Raw genomic sequence first — 20,831 nt, forward strand, 5'->3', positions numbered from 1 at the left:
TTCCCTATTATATTTTCAATAAATCCCAAATGAAATTATCTAAAAATTCTGGCCTGAGACACGTGAAGGGTCTGGGGAATTTTTAATAACTTTAACTTTTTTTTTAACAAATTTCTGTTTTATGTCTCATTAGAACGACAATTACGTACACATTTCTATTATTTTAAATTAAATTGCAAAAGTTATTTTTTAATGCAACATTTTTACAAAAACTGAAAAATTGCATTTTGCTCATTGTAAATGCATCTCAAAACTTTAGAGGCTAAAAATTTTTCAGGATGACTTTTTTACCAATGATCACCAAACTGTGGTTGAGACTGACCAAAATCCAACTTTTGTTTATTAAGGGCCAACCTAATACACACAGCCTAAAAAGTGTGTAAACACGATTTTTTTGATGATACGTTGTTTTGCATTTTAGGTGACGATATGCATGTATGTAATTTTAAATATAAAATGCCTATTATATTATAAAAATTTAAAATACAACATTTTGTTTGTATTTTTGCTGAAAAAAGTATGTACTACATGTTTTTCTAAAGAAAAATACGAAAGAAAATGTTCGTTCGCATTTAGAGAAACAGGCAGGTAATCGATTTTGATAAATATATTGTGCTTAAATTTACGCATATTGTGTAATTTTACATGAAAACTTACTTACTAAAGTAGTAGTAGATTTAAATGCATTTTCTAGAGTGTAGCAGAGTCATTGAAAATTGGACTTATCAAACCGTGTGAAAACGCTGCTGAATTGCTTTTGGTATAATATATACCATAAATATGCCATTTCAACATCGACCCATCCTTATTGGAAAATCCTTTAGTTCGTCTCCGCATAACTTAAATATCCTGGCCACCTTTGTTTTATTTTTTTTTTTGCATATGACTTTCTAAGTGCTGTGTTTACTAAAGCGTCTAGTATGTAGTTGGTTTTTCTCCCTTTTGATTTCTTTATTTTGTTTTTTGAGGTCCAAAGGGATTTATTCATTTTTTTGTATGATTTAGTGCATGTGTTTGTAAGAAAAAAAAAACGTTTTGTTTTCCGCTATATTTATTATAACGCGTTTTGTTTGTGTTTTTGTGGCTATTTTGTTGTTGTTAGTTTCTAATAAAAACAACAGCGTTAACAAAAACAACAGACGACATCAAGAAATAGCAAAACAAACACAGTAGAATAAAAGGAATGAATGAAAAAAAGCAGCTAACTAACAAAAACCTCATTTCACTTTATTACAAAACGTAAATTATGCTTGGGTAAATTGTGCCTAAAGCATTGAGCATTGTTGTGTAAATTATCCTGATTACAAGTACAATAAGGAAAATGATTAACACTAACACATGTACTAGAGCATAAACATGCAACACATACAAACGTATGAGAACAAATAGAAAATAAGTATGTATGGGCATGAACATTAGAATAGCCCCCCGTTTGTATGAAATTAAAACAAGAAGTTGATGATGTTATCAACTAAAATGAAACTATCAACGTTTATTATAGGATGCCTCGAAAAATATAAAAGGCTGAGATTTTTCTGACTTTTCTCTGATTTTTTTCAAAGAAATATTTTAGTTAACTATTATTTTTAGAAATAATACTTTACTGTAAAATATACTTTCAATTGCAATTGCGAATTGTGTTTTGATTCCTTACACACGGTGCCATCCTAATGTAAATGCATACGAATAAGTGTATGAATATATGCTGGCATAAGTGCACGTATTTGTATTTAAATACCTATCGTTGTAGTTGGTGGTATTGTTGTTGTTGCCGCACAGTGCATCAATATATTATTAGCTACATTGATAGTTTATCATTTGATCGTATATTGTAATCGCACACCACATAATAGCCTTTAGGCTCATTAAGAAGTAAGCAGCTGAAAAATATTTGATACTTGATTTCAAATATTAACTCACCAAAGATGTTGGCATAATAGTGTATTTGTACGATTGGGAAAAGTGAGAATTGTTGGCATTACATAGAGATAAACAAAGGAATGACGCGTTAAATTTTATCTTTCATTTTCATTTCAATTAATTACTAAATACATAAATAAATTCAAAATTAATTTAATAAATTACAATACTACAACTCTAAGTTTATGAGTCTTTATTGCGAATAAATTTTCTGGCTTTTCTTTTTATGCCTCCTATTAATAGCTGCACAACTTTTCTTCATACTTCTACCGTTATTTCAGCATATTTATTCCACTTTATTCTTATCAAAATCTGGTTATTTTCTGTACCTGCACTCTTTTTCATTTTACGTTTAACAACTTACCTACAATTTTGGCAATTTGTTTAATTGATTTGTTTTGGTATAACATCAATATTATTCTCATTATACCACTTAATAGTTGTATTTGAGTAATGATAACTTGGCTAAAACTTTGTATCAGATGTGTGATGTCTTATAAATGACAGCAATCGCTTTTCCAAACTCTCTTTTTATATATAATTCTAAAATTCTTTAAAAACATTTCTGAAAAACTTGACTCTTCAAACGCAGCTGCGGATTGCCTGCCAAATTAATATTTTTGTTCAAATCGAGACTAGTCGCAATATATAAAATTGGTATCAATAAAAAAACAGCGCATTTGAAAATAATCTCTTCAGTTTTTATTTCGAAAACATAAAAACAATATTAAATTCAAAGTATTTAAAAGAGTAATTCAAATAAAATTGCAATAAAAATTTATTTTTATCAAAAAATAGCTTAAAATTTAGGGTGTATAAAAAAATTTACAATAAAAAAATTACTGCCTGTATCAACCAGATCAGTTGCGACTAACGGTGTGTTGAATAACCTCGAGCTGCCGAGACGTAACACTTTTGACCTGATATCTGCCGAAAATCAGATTTTGGCTGTCTTTTAACCCGACAAAGTCGGATTTTCTAGACATTTGTGCACAATTTTATTTCTAGCTTCTTTTTCCATTGTGTCTTCACTTTTTAAAACTAAACATAATGACTTTCAATTCATTGTAGAATAACGGAAGATTTGTTGTTAAAAACGTACCGATTTTACGTGGCCACTTCTCTATATATGGGGGATTTCATGTCATGTAAACCAACTTTTGAAATCGATGTCTTCGGATCGGAAAGACATCGAGGTTAGTCAGTACTATTGGATAGTAATTTAGACAGAATTTTTCAATAAGATCGGTCAAGAACTCTTTGAGTTAATGTTCCCATTTTGAAAAAAGTTAGATTTTGCAAAAAAAAAACAGAAAAAACTATATTTCAATTCAAAAATTTTTCACATATTGTACTGGTTTCAATTATTTCATAATTCAATCAAGTATTCATGTTCTCAAAAACAAAATTTTCTTATATTTTCTATTGAATTTTGAGTTTTGAATTTGATAATTTTGATATTTGAATATACAATTTTCGTTATTGGTTGAACCATATGGTAACATAGAGACGAGACGTAATTGTCAAAAACCTAAGTCTGTTGTCAAAAACCTATCTCTGGCAACAACAAAATACATGCTAGTCAATGTATTTTGTTGTTGCATCAGACATATGATTTGTTGTATTTTTGTTTGACAAGTCGGAGTGTCTCGTCTCTATGTGTTGAACTTTAAATACAAAAATTATTGAATAGATAATTTTCGTAAATGAAAAAACAAAAAATAACAAAAATGTGTTTTCATTACGAAAATTATCTATTCAATAATTTTTGTATTTAAAGTTCAACCAATAACAAAAATTGAGCATATGAATACTTGATTAAATTATGAAATAATTGAAACCAGTTCAATATGTGACAAATATTTGAATTGAAACGGTTTTAGAAATAGTCTTTTCTGTGTATAAAATATTTATTTTAATAGATATCCCACTTGCATTTCACTAATAGACCATAAAGGTCTTCAAGGCTTAAGCTTTCTTTTGAGACAAAAAGGTCCGTCCCATTTTTAAAAAAAAATTTTTTTTTTTTTGGTTTCAAAAGATTGAAGAAATAGCTATCTAAACTGTTTGGGACATATTTTACTAAGAACAATAGGTAATAAGTTAAATGGATGAGAAGAAACACCAGTTTGGCCAAAATTTAAAATTTTGACCCCCTCTAAATCAGAGAGTTCTTGACCGATTTTGTTGAGAAATTGTGTCTGAATTACTATCAAAAAAATTTCATATTTCAAGTTTACTGCAGATTGATTAAGTGAAAAAAATATTTCTTTCAATAATAGGCTGTATTCCATATTTTGTTGTTCATTGAAATTTTCACAACACTTATCCATAATTTTCTTATTTTCATTTAGTACTATGTCTTATTGGGTTGTATTTCGTTTATTTATAAGTTTCATTCGCAGTATTTAATATGGTGGTTTTAATATGAATCCACAGGCTTTAACATTGATAATCGATGAGTTTCTTGATAATTTCTTTTTCATGTAATTTCTTTTGTGGTTCAATTGATTTAAGTTCGACCAGTTTTGCTTTCATTTGAATTGTTATTTTTGCGAATTCATCTTATTCTTTCCATGTAATTATATTGCTCTCCTCAGTACAAAGTCGTCCAAAAACACTTAAGTTTTCTTTAAAATTAAATTACATAATTTCACATTTTTCAAAAAAATCTGTGGGCTATGTTAATTGATAGTTTATATTGAGCCTTCAATATCGAATCTCAAATAGTCTGTGCTTAATCTTCAATCGTTTTTCAGAGAACTTAGTGCAAAATGTGAAAACATAAAATTAGGTTACCTTTTAAAAATGGTAACCGTATACCTTTGATTGCAAATAATAGCAGTTTAGTAGTTTAAAAATTGTAACAACTCTTCAAATTTACACAACAATTTAAATAGTCACTTTCGTTACTTGTATTATACACTTTGTAATGTAAAAGTTACTTCTAACAGCAAGTACGATAAACTAACAAACGCTATCCACATTCCAGTAGCTTCATGAATAATCTTAACGGACAAAACTAGAATGTTCGAATTCTAGAGCCTCAATGTTTAGGGTTACCATACTTACAAATAACGCTAAAAACTCCGTGCTATCAAAATTGTTGATAACTAGAAGTGTTGTTTATAAACAGAAAGTCCTCTTGGAACTGCATGTCCTCCAATTCAACTTTTACCAATTTATGGCTTTCTGGCTTGAGTATCCATTAAAAATAATATATGTGTAGTGGGTAATGATAAACTTCTGCCAAAAATCGTTTATTGCTTCGTTAAGATTCGTCAGAGTATGATCTCTGTTGACCCAATTGTGGACTTGATGACGTGTGTTCTGTTTACTTTACACATATTAAAACAAGACAGACTCTTGCCGCCATTTGATAAAGAAATGGAATCCTTCGATAGGGTGATAGCGTTTCGGCCACCTTGTACAACCGAATTCTGGCCGCCATTTGTGAACTGATATCAAAAAAGTTATTTTATAACAACTATTTTGTGACTTTAAATATAAAATTCCATATAAAACAGTTATCTTTCAAGAGATTGTTGTCCGCCATAAAATAAAAATCATTTGATCAGTTTTATTTTTCCGTTAGAAAACAAAACACATTTGAGGAGTTTTATTTTTCCCGTCAGAAAATAAAAATTAGTTCTACATGAGACATGATTTTTGCATATCTAGTTTATTATATTACGTTACTGCATTTTAGAAACACTTTATTTCGTAGTGCACAACAAATCTTTCTCTTCTTAAATGCTTCGCAAAAAAATCTAAATATTTATTAGTTAGTTCTAGTTTGTGTATTCAAACTTTTCGATTTTTTTCTTGTTTAAATAAAACGAATAAGAGAATTTAACTTGTTCGAGTAATTCGATCACACGTTTTAAAATTAATCAAATTATGCGAATAATTTAATTTTTTAACCCTTATGTGTGTGACAGGGTACCCGGGTAACTTTTTGAAATTTAATTGCAAGTTTCTCTGTATGTAGAATTCCTAGGCGCTTGCAAATTTCTAAGAATTCATAATTTTTTGTTGTATTTATATTTTATAATGGACACTTTTGTGGCTTGACTTGGGTGGGAGTGGTAAATCATTTTACATTTTACACCCTTAGCAGGGTGACAGGGCACCCAGGTACCACATACAAATTATATGGAAAATATTACTCTACGCTCACCACACAATATTGAGTAGTCTTTTTACTTATTGAATTTATTTGTGTATTGTGTATATAAATGAGAATACCCATTTATTGAATTGACTTTAAACCAAACTGAAACATTTTTCATGCTTTTACTAATATCATTTGTTCTGTGTGTGGATACCCGGGTACCCTGTCACCCTGTTAAAGGTGTTTTTTTTGTCACACACATAAGGGTTAAAAAAGTAAAGAATGAAGTTTTGATGTAGGTTTTTTTATATTTTATTGTTAAATAAAAACAAAAAATAACGTTAAACTTAACAATTCAAGTAGTGATAATGTTAAAAAAACATTCGAAAACAAAGTCCATCATTAAATTTTCAACAGAAATATTCTGATCAGGTTCCCTCCAGAACAAACTACAAAATAATTATCTAGCAAACACTTTGGATTCCGTTTTGGAGTTATGCTTTAAAATATTTTTTCTAGTTGGACATGATCCTGAATTCAAGTAAAATATAAACGTTTCAAGAGCCTTTTTATGTCGTTCATTAATTCGGGTTTTAAAATAATTAATTAATTGTTTAGTAAATTAATTATTCACTTTTTCTAAATTATTTATAACAAATTGTATTATACCCTCAAGCTCTATCAACGTTGACGACTCTTTGCTTAATCAAGTTGTATTAGGGCATTACACAAATCTGTCCAAAGTTTGATATCATTGTCAATAAACGTGGGTGGAATTTACAAATACGCAAAAAGTTTATTACCATGTAAGATAAAGATGTCCGTAGATGTTTGCAACAAAACGTAATTTTGCAATATTTTGTGTTTATCATTAGATTTTGCATCACTTACGTACGCAGTTAATAACGTCACTTATATCGAGGGCCTATATTCAAAACCCTCTATCTTTGATTTTCACGAAAATTACTTTTTGATGGTATGAGGTTAATAACATCACTTATATATATAGTTTATGATCATGGTCTTCGTCTATTTCAACGCAATCTTTATAAATGTAATAATCAATATCACTTTCGACGACCGTTTCAAAATCACATTCTCCATCACTTTCTTACACACAGAAAACAGATTCGTGTTCACAACCAATCGAATTTTGTCGGTTGCATGTACTATCACATAATTCGATTGAACTGACTGAATATATGGTACATACATACTTATGTTGCTGAATTTATGATACACATAACTGATATCTAAAAATAATTCGGTGAAAAGTACCGAATGTATGAATAGGAGTACTAAAATATTTGTTTTTTTTAAATTAAAACTATTTTATTTTTTCGTTATTTTTATTATATTTATGTACAAAAAAGCACCAACAAATACAAGAAATCGTGTAATTTTACATAAGCTTCATAGTTTTCATAAGATTATATTCATTCACAGATGCTCTTGGGATTTACGAAGATATTTTTTTGCTATTGAGAAGAGTTTGAGTATTTTGTATGGTTTGTTTCTTAATTTCTGCAGCAAAATATGCAACAAAGACAATGCAATGAACAATCCTAATCTCTACGTTTCAGGAATAAGAAAAGTATGAAATCATATGAAAATCGTTTATTTGAACATCGAACTATTCATAGCTTTTAGTTAAAGACCCATTAATGACGACACGTTTCAGAGTATGTTTTCTGGATGGATATCAACTTGCGTATTCCTTAATCTGCAATAATACAATATTAAAAAAAAAAAAATATAAAAATAAATTTTAGAAAAGCTACAAAAGCAAATGTATCTATAAATATCTTGAAATAAAGATAAACTTACCCTTTTATATCCTCCAGCTTCGGTTAATAATTTTGATTTACATACATATGTAAATACATTTTCGTTTATATTTTTGTATTTTATGTTTTTGGTCTTTTAAAATTTATTTTATTGTAATTTAATATTTTATTTCATCGAATGTCAAAAAATGTATATTTGGCTTTCATAATCGAATTTTTCTAGTACAGCTATTAATATGGTGAATTTAATTCGATTGGCTTTTCCGAATTAATTGAATTAAATTTAGTTAAGACAAAAACCACAATTATAGAGTTGTTGGAACCGTATTTCACTTACAATTATTTTTAGTTATTTGTCGAATTTCAGAAACAATACAATTTTTGTAAGTCATTAACTTATTTAAATTTGGAATTATGAAAAATGTTTCTTCGTTTAATTCGATTATTCTACATAAAGTTGTTCGAATTATTCGTTATTCGAAAATGGTAATTTTTAAATTGTTCGAATAATTATTAGTAAGAATTTATTCGATTAATCGAACGATAATTACTCGAATGAATACCCTAATTAATACTATAATTTCGGTGTTATGGTACGTATGATTAATATTTAATTTTGAATAAAGAGAAATTACACATACGACACTGTAAACTACATAATTGTATTAAGAACACATTATTACGTAATACACTCAGGTCTCGTTTTATGCGATAGATGCGTTCCAAAAAAAAAAAAAATCTCATAAATTGGATTCGCATAAAACGATACTATAGCTTCATATAAAATTCTGGAAAACCGCATAAATTCAGATTTTAATTAAAAAAATAAGAACAAAATCGCATAAAAAAATCAACAAAAATATATTTATTTCATTTATTCATTTACAAAAATAAACAAAAATATAATATTAATTCAATAATTACAGAAAAAACAGAAAATTATCCAAAAAATTAGCTAAAACAGGAAATTCTGTAAATATTTATGATTCATCTGAATCACTGAATAATTGTCTGCATCGTTTTGGAATTCGTTCAACGTCGCTTTCATCACTAGATGATATAATCATATTGTAAAATATTATTTTCATCACTAAAAATCTCATAAATTTTTCATCACTTAAAAATCTCATAAATTTGAATCCGCATAAAGAAATCCTCATAAAACGAGACCTGAGTGTACTTCCTTTAAATATTGTAAATAGCTCCTTTAAATTGTATGATTGGTTTAATAAAAAGCAATACAAATAATCCCAAAAATTCTCAAGACAATGAATAAAATAAACACAATATAAATCACAAACAATTTCCTACGATAAAAACAAAATGAATTGCATTTATTGCAAGTTTTCACAATTATTTGATTAAAAAAGAGCATACGACTTCTTTTTTTGGGGGATCTTAATGTAAACAATAAATATTTGTTTCTTAGTTAGTTAAGAAGAAGGTCTTTCTTTGTTTATGCTCCTATTGCTGCCGCTACAAAATTAAGTAAAACAATGTTTTTATATTTACAGAAAAAAAATACACATGTTTACTTATATAATGTAATACAATACGGAGACTTTTCCAAAAGTAATTGCAAAATACTCGTATATATATTAGTATTTTTAAACATTTTTGTATTTAAGTATATCCTGGTTTTATTCTGAAGTCTCTTCTAGCTCATAGGTTTTCAAATAATTTTGTAAAATCTTTTCAGTCGGCCCTCGTATAAATGTGAATGCAAGTATGTGTGTGTGTGTATATTTGCACAAGTTATACCTTTTTGTTAATACACAGAAATGTTTAAACAGCAACAAAAAGAAATAACACATGTTCTATTTTTAAGTATATTACAAAGTACACAAACACATGCTGCTGAAGTGGGGGAAGGGGGCGGGGGTAGAGAGCGCAAGAGGCATTTTAACAAACATACACTGATTATACTTGTTGTGTAAATAACCCGTATAAATAGTGACTGAATACAAACGGATAAACGTAACAACCAGCAAGAATAACAGCTACAAATACAACAACTACTAGTTTTTTAATGCCTTTTTCTCCGCTCTCCCTTATTGCTTTGCTGTTTTTGTGTGTGTTTATGTGTATTAAACTAAAAAACGTTTCACGTAATGAATTCATTTTATATTTTATTGTATTGTTGTAGATGTAGTTGTTGCTGCTTTGGCTGTGTTTGTGCATTTGGCTTTGTATTTATCCTTTGTACACTACATTAAGCTGCGTTAAAGGATGTTTTTGATTTGTGCCTTCTCTTTTGTGCGGTTTTTTTCAACTATCTGATTTCTTTTGGTTACAAAGAGTGTAACCTAGACCTGGATTGGTATGGTCATCGCTACATTTTTTCACTGTAAAAATATTGTCAAAGAGATTTAGTACAGGATCATTGTCATTTTAGAAAAATATGGGAACATTGTCCTACAACAGTTTCACTTACGATATTAATTACTTTAGTTTTTAATTTAGGTCTCAGGAGTTTCTTATCGTTATGAATGTAAATATAAATTTATTATTATTTGAGAAATAAACTCTACACAAAACCAAATGATTCTTATTGATCATATTACACAGTTTACACAAATATTTTATGTTTTATACAAAATGTATCTTTCTCAAATATTATATGTATTTGCCTTGATATCCTTTTTGAAATTTTTAACCAAACGGACAAGGAAAACTTTGTAAAATATGTTGAACTATATCATTGTAAAATTTGTTGGTATTTGAAATATAGTTTATGGGAAGAAGTAGCTCTGCATTATAATAAATCACATGGATTATATCGGAAACAAGTTTCAGCATTTGATTTAAACACATTCCATCATAGGATCTGCTTAAAACTGAAGCATTACAAACTTTGCAACTAGAATATAATACTCTACTGCTTCCGATAAGCACGTTTAGCCCTTCTGCACTCCTTGGTAATTTTGACCCAATTTTGGTTTTCAAACGCAACATTTTTCCCTTTAATTATAAGATATGAACGTGAAACTTTAATTTATCCATTACAGTAACGAAAACTATGCTTTTAAAAGAAAATAATTAAATTTAAATTTTTCCTCCCCCCTCCACATTTCAAAACACGATTTACAAACATTTAATATCATTTGAGTCAATATGACCGAACAAGCGATATTGCAAGTTTAATTCTACTTTACCATTTCTTTTCCTATTAAATTTAATTTAGTTCATCTTCATTCAGAATTATTGATCAATAATTTTTTCAGTCAAATAATCAATAAAATCGCTTACATTGACTACGGGAGACTTGCTAGCTTTCCTATCGGCCAAATGGTGTCGTTCCATTCACCGTTTTGGCGAAAGTAAATTGGTGGCTCTAGATATTTCCAAGGCGTTCGATTGAGTGTAGTAGGGTGCTTTTTTATCGAACGTTATTGCTTTTGGTGTCGGTATTAACTTCGCTCGATTTATATCGAGCTTTTTTCAGAGATCGCACTATACGAGTTGTTATAGATGGGATATCATCAAACGAGTTGAAGATAAATTCACCGGTTCTTTCTCCTACTCTATTTCTTATTTTTCTAAATGATCTTCTACGTCAAACTTCCAACCCTATCTATTACTTTGCAGTTACAGATCAAGTATTTCAAGAATTATGGCAATGAGGCAAAACTTGAATGATTGCCTTAATCAGGAACTTGTGATAATTTCTGAATGGGATCGTGCGAATAGAGTCACTTTCAACGAATCAATTTTGTATGTTGACATATAAACGAACGACAGACCATGTCGCTTAATCTGTATTTATGGGTGGTGTAAATATTGTGGAATCAGACACTCCTGATATTCTGGGCATGAGAATACAATGTGATGGTCTGAACACATTTTTCAAGTGTCCAAAGAAGCATTCAAGTGCCTCTGATTTCTGAAATAGTGTAGGAATTATTTCACTCCATCTGATCTCCTCACTATTTATAACACCTATAGCCGACAGAAAATGGAATACAACACCCATGGGCCGCTGCTTCAAAATCTATTTTGGAGCTTCTCGACCGCGTACTGGAGAGGGCGAATGTGATTATTTGTGACAGTTGGGTATCCAACTCTATTGATTCGCTAGAGCACCGTCGCAGTGTGGGCTGCGTTTCATTGTTCATAGTGATGAAGACGAAATTTTTTCATCCGACAGCTATGCAGAAGACGAATCATATTCATCATCAAATAATAGCGTTGAAAGTGTGGAGGTGGAAGATGCAGTAGAAATGGATCACAGCAATTAAGTTACATATTTATCTATGGACAAAACTGTTCCAAAATAACAGCTGAATTTCAAATTTAATTTTATAATATATTTTTTTTTAATAATTGCTCAGGAAGTGCTAATTTTTTTTAGTTTTCATTATTTTTTATTATAATAAATAAAAAACAACAAAACAAATAAATTTCCTATATTAAATATGAAATTTTGTTTACATTTTAATGTTGAGTCATATTGACCCAAAGGATTATAGGAAGGGCACATATCTAAGGGATGCAGAAGGGTTAGGCTATCTTCTAGGCGGCCCAGAAACTACAAAATAATCTTTGTGGCAGCAGTTCATGAATTCTTATTTAGCTCGTTCGATAAAATTCTCAAATAGAAAAACCTCGATATGAAAGCTTGAGAAAAGTTATTATAGACGTCACAAACAATAAGTATAAGTAAAAATGCAACACGATAAATATAATGACACCGTATTTATTAAAGGTAGACTAGATAGTCTGCGTTAGAGCGAATCCTACGAAAGACATACTGCCAAATATTTAATAACATTTTACCATTCCCTCCATAGCTTTAGAATGCAATGAAGTTGTAAATTTCAGGTCCATTAGTGTCTCGTTATTAACACAAGGGAAATTCGTAAATCATTCAGCGAAAGAGATAGCTTTATCAACACGATTAGTGAATATTTTGACTTCTTTAAAATAGTCCGCATTGATGAATTAAAGGCTGTTCCAAAATTCACTCAAGATTTTAGATAATCGCCATTTTTGCAGTAATGTGTTACTACGAAAAAGATAGCAGTTTGGTAGTTGTTTATGAGGAGTAAAAATGTAACATTATGCGAGAGAACTGGCTTTTTTGTTGAACTATATGCAGTTCGAATTATGAAACATATTTTCACTTTGATGGATTTTATGAATCAGAGAACCCAAAATACAAATGCATCCACAACGTGTAACTATTTTGTACGAATTTTGAGCTGGAGGCATCATTGGACTTTACATTCAAAGCAAGGCTGGTCAAGCAGTAACTGAGACTTATGACTAATATTATATCTTGATAAAATATTAGTCGTACGATACTATACTCGTATTAAAAATGTTAATTTTAAATATGATGAATAGCAACTTTAAATTGTTTGTTCTTTATATAGAAACAATACAAATAAACTACAGAAAACTCTCAAGATAATACATAAATGCTACAATACCTTATATTTCAGTATTAATTAAAGAGCTGCACAAGCACATTCATTTGCTCGTCTTCACTAAACCACATTCTTCAGTTCACTTGTCAGTGCTCTAAACGTTAATTCACTTTAAACGTTAATGTTTTTGAGTAATTCATATAAACTGGTTTTATTTAAATTGTGTTTATATAATTCTCATACAGTTTATTTTCTTTTTGCTTAAATATACTGACATCCCATGTACCTAGCGTGAAGTCAATTGTCATTTTAGTGTCTTTAATTAACATAGAGTGTACTCATTTTAAACGTTTATTTTGTTCTACCAATTGACACCCTGCTTAGGACATGCACCTGTTAAAAGAACTAGTCACGTAGCTAGCTATGTAACTACTTGTCACCCTAACTGATAGGTAAAATTACTAGTTCCTGACATTATCCTATAACTGCTGGGATCGTATACTACGCACATATACTACTCTATAATGACTTTATTATGAATTAATTCATAGGCTTAATTCCTTAGTATTTCACATGTTTTGAATTCATTCCTTTGAGAATTCATTCTTTATAGAATTAGTTCCTTATTTTCATTAATTCAAATGATTTACAAAATTTAATTTTTCTTCAATTCAAATCTATTACAGAGGGGCTTAAGTCAATTTCTTCACAATCATAGTGGGGAGGGTGTTTTTTGGGTTTGTGATAATGTTTATAACGGGTAAAAATATTAGACTAACAGCCACCTTAAAGTAAGCCGATCGACTCAGAATCGCTTGATTTAAAAATGTCCGGCTGGTTGTTCACTTCCGAAAATCACACACGAAAATAATTAAAGAAAAGAAAAATGTTTTTCATCATTTATTTGGTTTCAATTTATTTTGTAAACGATTAAAACTAAACAAAAACAAAACTATATGTATTTGATTTGAATTGAATTAACAAAAATTTAATCATTCAAAGACCGAATGAATTATGAACTAATTCTATTTTGAATTATTTCAACAATGAATAAAATTTCTATTTAAATAAAAGCCTTTGAATAAAGCTAAATATTTAAATATTTGGAATTACGAATTAAGATTTTAAGAATTAAGATTTTAAGGTCCTGGATACATATTTATTTATACAGTGCAAGAAAAGGGTTTCATGATAAAAAATAGTTTTCATTGCTCTGAAATAACAATGACCAATATTACTGTTTATCATTAAGCATTAGTTTTTATTCCTCTCAACTATACACTCAAACAAAAAAAAATTGAGTAGTCCTTACTTAAATCAATCCGGAGCGGTGTCAATAGTAGGGTAAGTACGGATTTTCTTAAACCGAGTACAAAATACTTGATTCAAGTACGCATTCATCAAGCTCAAAAATCTTAATTTTAGCTCTCCCTAAGTATGGCCGAGATTGAATTAATCTTAAAATGAGCTTGTTTCAATAATTCTAAACTTGATTTAAGCACGAATTCATACTTGATATAATCCAAAAATCGGATTGATTTAAGAATGTCCGACATTGAATTAATCTTAAAATGAGCTTGTTTCAAGAATTCTGAACTACATTTAAGCACGAATTCGTACTTGATATAATCCAAAAATAGGATTGTTTTAAGTTCGAATTTCGTTCTTGCTTTAAGAAAATTTCATCTTGATTTTTTTAATCAATCCCGTTTATACTTGTTCTAAGTACAAATGAGTATGAATCCTACTTAAATTGTTAAGTACAATTCTGGCTAAATTTGAGTAAAATAAACTTAAATTTATAAGTGCTTTTTTCTTTCTGTGTAGGGTGTTATATAGTCGGAGTCATGAAACTTTACTTTCCTATTTTTTAACATTTATTGCTTATTTTGTTGTTTTCTTTTCGCCATTTTCATTATAATTTAAAGTACTTTGTGCAGTTGGTGTAAAAAATCTTGTGTTTTTTTTTTTTTGTTTCGTTCAATACTTTGGCACTTGTATAACTTTCCAAAATGAGTGTAAATATGTTTGTAAACGAGTTCAAACACAATTCCAGTATAAGCACGAAAAGCCAATGTTTATTTAAAAATTGCAATTAAGACCAATTGAGAGGAGTGTTAAAACTGTTTAGAAATTTATGCCGTAGTTGTATGAGAATAAGTCTGTGTTGTCTCGCTTTTTGAGAGAAAAAAAGGAGTAGGTATTATAAATTAGTGCGCGCTGAATATGTTTTTTTTTCATTCTGTTATGCAGCCATAAACATCTTGTTTGCGTCTGTAGACGTTGAGTCAATACAGCCACAAAGGATTTAGTTCTTCATTGGCGTACAATATTAATTACGCGCATTAGAAGCGCCTAAGCTGCAATGGAAGCATGAGGTTTAGAGTTTTTATTTTGTGTGCTGTGTTATATGAGGAGTTAAACAAATGATTAGGTGGTTTTTATGTTTTCCCAAAATGTTGTTATTTATATAATTGTGTTTTCACTAAGTTAAGTAACACGATCATTTTATAGCGTCAAGAAATTTAAAATTTGTGGAAAATGGTGTATTTTTCAGCCATTTTCTGTTTCAAAGTTAAAACAAGATATAAATAAAAGTGACAATCAATCAAATTCAAACCAACATACTTATAACCTTTTAAAGTTATTTCACTACATTTGCTAATAAAAAATTACCAAACAAAAAAAACGGTAAAATATTTTGCTATATGAAAACTCCTGCATATTTTTGGTGTAGCATAATGTAATTATATATAATACATTATTATCTTGGTTATTATGTGTAGGAGGACGAGACACCTCCCATATGATGTTAATTAAAAAAATCTAATATATAGGATACTTTAAGAGCTAGAGCCCATACATTTTGTAGGGTTATTCTGACATTCATATTAATATTTAGGACAATAATGGACGGACTATCAATAATCAAACATTACGGGTTTTAGCTAGTAGGATATAAAGCAGAAGACCGGAGTTTGTTTATCAATGGTTCAAAGTAAGTTTAAAAAAGGAATTCTATTATACTAGGATAAGCTAATATTGAAAATACTTCTTATAGTCTAGCTTGATAATATATTATTACCACATTTACACATAAAGCTTGGGCTCATGAAAAACTTCGTGAAAACTATAGATAATAGTGGTGATGGCTTTTTATTTATTGAAAGAAAAATTTCGTAAACTAAGTGATGCAAAAATTAAAGAAGGCATATTTAAAGATAACTTAGTGATTGCGAAAAATCAGCCTGGGAATCTATATAAATATATAAATGTCTTTGTAAGTTAGTTTGTTTGTTGGTATGTTGGTTTGTTTGAGCATCACGCTTAAACGGCGGAACAGATTTTATTGAAATTTGGGACGTAGATGGATCCTTACTTGGAAGCGTCAATAGGCTATATCTTTTTTTAATACTTGGACTAGAAAGAGATTTAAAGGGGGAAACCGGTAAAATTGGTACCTTTAGTTCTTAAACAATCAAGAGTAAACGGCTGCACCGATTTGATTGAAATTTGGAACATAGATATTCGTTTACCTGGAAGCAATAATAGACTATATAGTTTTTCTTAACTTGGACCACAAAGAGACGAAAGAGGGCAAAATTTGTACCACACATACAAAGTAAATAGTTATTTTCGAATATCTGCAGAACTAAAATTGTGACTATATTCAAACTTTATACGAATCAATTTCGTATCACTGTTTGAAGTTTAACTAAAAATGGGACGGATCGGAACCCATACATAGTAAATAGTTATTTTCAAATATATGGTGAACTATAATTGTGGAAGTATTGAAATTTAGTCCGAATAGAACCCTTATCATTTTACATGGTTTGGCTGAAAATGGGCGGTATTAAATTAGTGGGCGTGGCACCTACCAAACAAAGTAAATAGTTATTTTCGAATATCTGGAGAACTGTAAATGTGCAAGAAGTTAATAAAAAAATGGGAAGGATCGGATCTCGGGGTGAGTCACCTCCCATACAAAGTAATTAGTTATTTCTAAATATCTTGAGATCTATAATTACTAGATTCTTCCAACTTTGTGCGAATAGCTCTCTTATAATTTTACATAGAATGAAAATGGGCGGCAGTGGATAAGTGGGCGTAGAACTTCCCATGCAAAGTATATAGTATTTTCGAATATCTGCAGAACTATTATTGCGACAGACTTCAAACTTTATACGAATCAATTTCTTATCAGTATATGAAGTTTATCCAAAAATGGGATGGGAACAAGGGGTGTGACACCCCTTATTAATTTCTGGCATAACAGGACACTGTCATCAACGTAATTTACACAAAGTTTAAAGACTCTTACAATTAGATTCACTTGATATTCGAATATTTATATATTTTATCTACAATGGTAATAAAATAACTCATTTCAAGCATTACTTTAACTATTATAATAAATAGCTTTCATATCATTATAAGGAGTCTGACTAAAAATAGGCGAATGTCTTAAAAAAAGCTTCAAGATTTTTTAAAATCACTGGATATTTTTTATACCTTCAACGGCATAGTTCAATCACAAACAAGAAATTCCGGTATTAATTATATTCATTTATTTGCTTATAAAATCTTTTCACATTTTTATTATTTTACTTCAACAGGGCGTAGTAGGAATGATCCCTCCCTTATAAAGGAAAGTTAAAGTAAAGCTTGATATTTACATAAAAGGTTTAAAAATAGGTGGGATTACAGCACTGGAGTGGTATGTCCTATACAAAATTAGTTAGTTATTTTCGAATATCAAGTGAACTGTAATTGAGAGATTCTCAAATTTTGTATGTGTTATTTTCGTATTTCCATGCATATGTTTTTAATTTTCCTAGGGTAGGGGTAGCGAAGCGCACCTACTACGCCGATTATGCTTAGCTAAACTTCGAACAGGGAACAGGAATAAATTCGTTTTTAGCTAACCTCCGTATAATGGTAATAAATTGATTAATACCGAGTTTAAATTCTTTTAGAGTTATAGTTCTCCAGATATTAAAAATTAATTATTTACTTTGTGCCACAACCACTAATGCATCCCGATAATTTTCAGCCAATCTGTGTAAAATGTGTGTAATGTAATGTAATGTGTGTAAAATGGTAAGTTTGAAGAACCTTGCAATTATTACCTTCTATGGGAGCTGACTCACATCCTTTTCCGACCTCTCCCATTTTGAGTGCTATGTCATCTAATCTAATTCAGTCTATATTCAGCTAAACTCCGCACAGTAATAAGAAATTAATTCGCTAAAAGTTTAAACACTTTTACAATTATAGTTCTACAGATATACGAAATTAATTATATAATTTGTATAGGGTGTGCCACGCCCACTATTCCAATTACGAATAATTTCAGCGAAACTATGCACATTTATAAAAGTGCCATTTAGACTAAGTTTGAAGAATCTTGCAATTATAGTTCACAAAATATTTAGAAATAACTATTTATTTTGTAGTTTCCGTTTTTTCCGACCCGTTCCGTTTTTCATTAAACTTCATGCAGTGATAAACCGTTAAAAATCCTCACAATTATAGTTCTGCACATATTATGAAATAACTATTTACTTATCTACAATTACATATTTACGTCCATATGCATAAACAGTTTTTTAAATTTGTCAAAGGTTTATAAAACAAATTTTCAAAATATATTTATTAAAGCGAATTTAAATTACTAAAGTCTTCTTCTTTGTTTTCTATAACAACTCTCACTTAAAACAGAGCGAAATCAATACTGTTTAATTGTTTCTCTTATTTATATACAACAACAAATTGGACAAACATGCATTGCTTTGTTTACCTTTTAGCTTAAGGTTCACATGTAAATGTTTTTGCATATGTGTTAGTAACATCTTTAAACGCTTAGAACTCCTTAGAAATCCTAAACGGATTTCAATAAAACCTTTATTCTGCACTTCTGTGCAAATTGAATATATAATGTGAGATTAAAAGGGGTCTAAAGAAATCGACTTGCCTATTAATATTATGATTTGGGCTGTAATATGTCGTTGAAAATACATATCCTACATTCACATTTAGATTTATTTCCTTTGGGTGCCATCGGCGATGATCACGATGAAAGATTCTACCAATATATTTCTACGATAGAAAAACGATATCAGCGCCAATAGGGTACATAAATGCTGGCGGACTACTGAAATGCTGGCGGAAAAATACAGAAGAAAATCATGAAGATACATTCATTAATTTTATTGATAAAAACTTGTTCCAAGCATAACTATACAAAAGTTTTGTTGTTACATGCAAAAAGTGTTTTTTTGTTGACCAGTGTAAATGTATAATATTAAAATACGGATTAACTCAATATCCTACATGCACCATTTCATATTCTGAAAGATTTACATTAATTCAGATAATGGCTTGAAATGATTATTAAAGTTTTCAACAGCAAAAACGAAAAAGAAAAAATAAGACGAAATAAAAACAATTAATAATTTTTATTGTATTGTGGCCACAAAGGTATTAAAGGAATTGAGTTGTTTGTTATTATTTTTTTTTGTTTGTTTAAATATAATACTACTCTACTTGAGAAATTCAATTGTTAATAAAAATTGTTCATATTTTAAACTGATACAAAGGCACAAAAGAAAAGAATTCAACAAAATGCCTATAATTTCAGAATATACACACATATGTATGAATGATTTGCTGTTGCTGCTGGTACTGAAGGTAGCCAGTGGAGGTTGTGCTCATTGTTGCAAATGTTGCATGGTTGGCTTTAACTCGTCAGTATTTCTTTTTATTTTACGTTGTTTTTTTTTTGTACGTACACTCATTCATTCTTTTTCTTTGCTCCATCATCACTTACACAAATTAATATAGAATGTTAAATGCATCCTTGTAGGGTAATCAATGTTCCTTTTTATTGCATTTAATGTTTTTGTTTTTTATGTTGTTGCTGCTGTTGCTGCTACTGATGTGGTATTTTTAAAACCATAAAAATAAGTGAAGGAATACAAAACCCACACACAAACACACTTAAACGCACATTCTCCTAAGAAAAGGAGCAAAATAACACAAACAACACAAACAACAACAATAACACATTAAAGCGTTGTTTGTATGTGTGTAACAACAACAGAAACCAAAATAATAATAACAACTTTATAACGATTATACTCAGCAGCACCTTAACCCTCCAATTACTTAAAAGTGTGTGTGTGTGAGTATAAAATACAAGAAGAGTACAGCCGTGTAAGCTGGCTGATGGAAAATTTTACATTCACTCATACCGTTCAAAGGCCAATTCGTAGAAACCCAGCACTACAGAGATACCAACAACATTTATGCAAATTGTAGCATTTTGTACTTTTCCTATACTAATTTAGTACTTTCGAATCTTACCAGCAGTTTTACAAGTAGCCAATGTATCCATTAGAGAGAGTAATTGACACTTATGTCTGATCACTGGCTGACTCCAATTTATATATTTTGTTTCATTTGCTCTTTGCAGTGCAGAGAAAAATCAATTGGTTACTTCAATCGCCCAGGTAATCTAGCGTGAAGTCAATTGTCACGTTAGTATCTCTAAGTAACCTTTGTACTGAAAGTAGTTATTTTTTCACCAGAAGTAATATATTGGAGAGTAGTCGGAAGAAGTTTGTTTACAAGCAGAAA

The sequence above is a fragment of the Calliphora vicina genome, chromosome 1 (assembly GCF_958450345.1).
Source record: "Calliphora vicina chromosome 1, idCalVici1.1, whole genome shotgun sequence".
Taxonomy (NCBI): Eukaryota; Metazoa; Arthropoda; class Insecta; order Diptera; family Calliphoridae; genus Calliphora; species Calliphora vicina.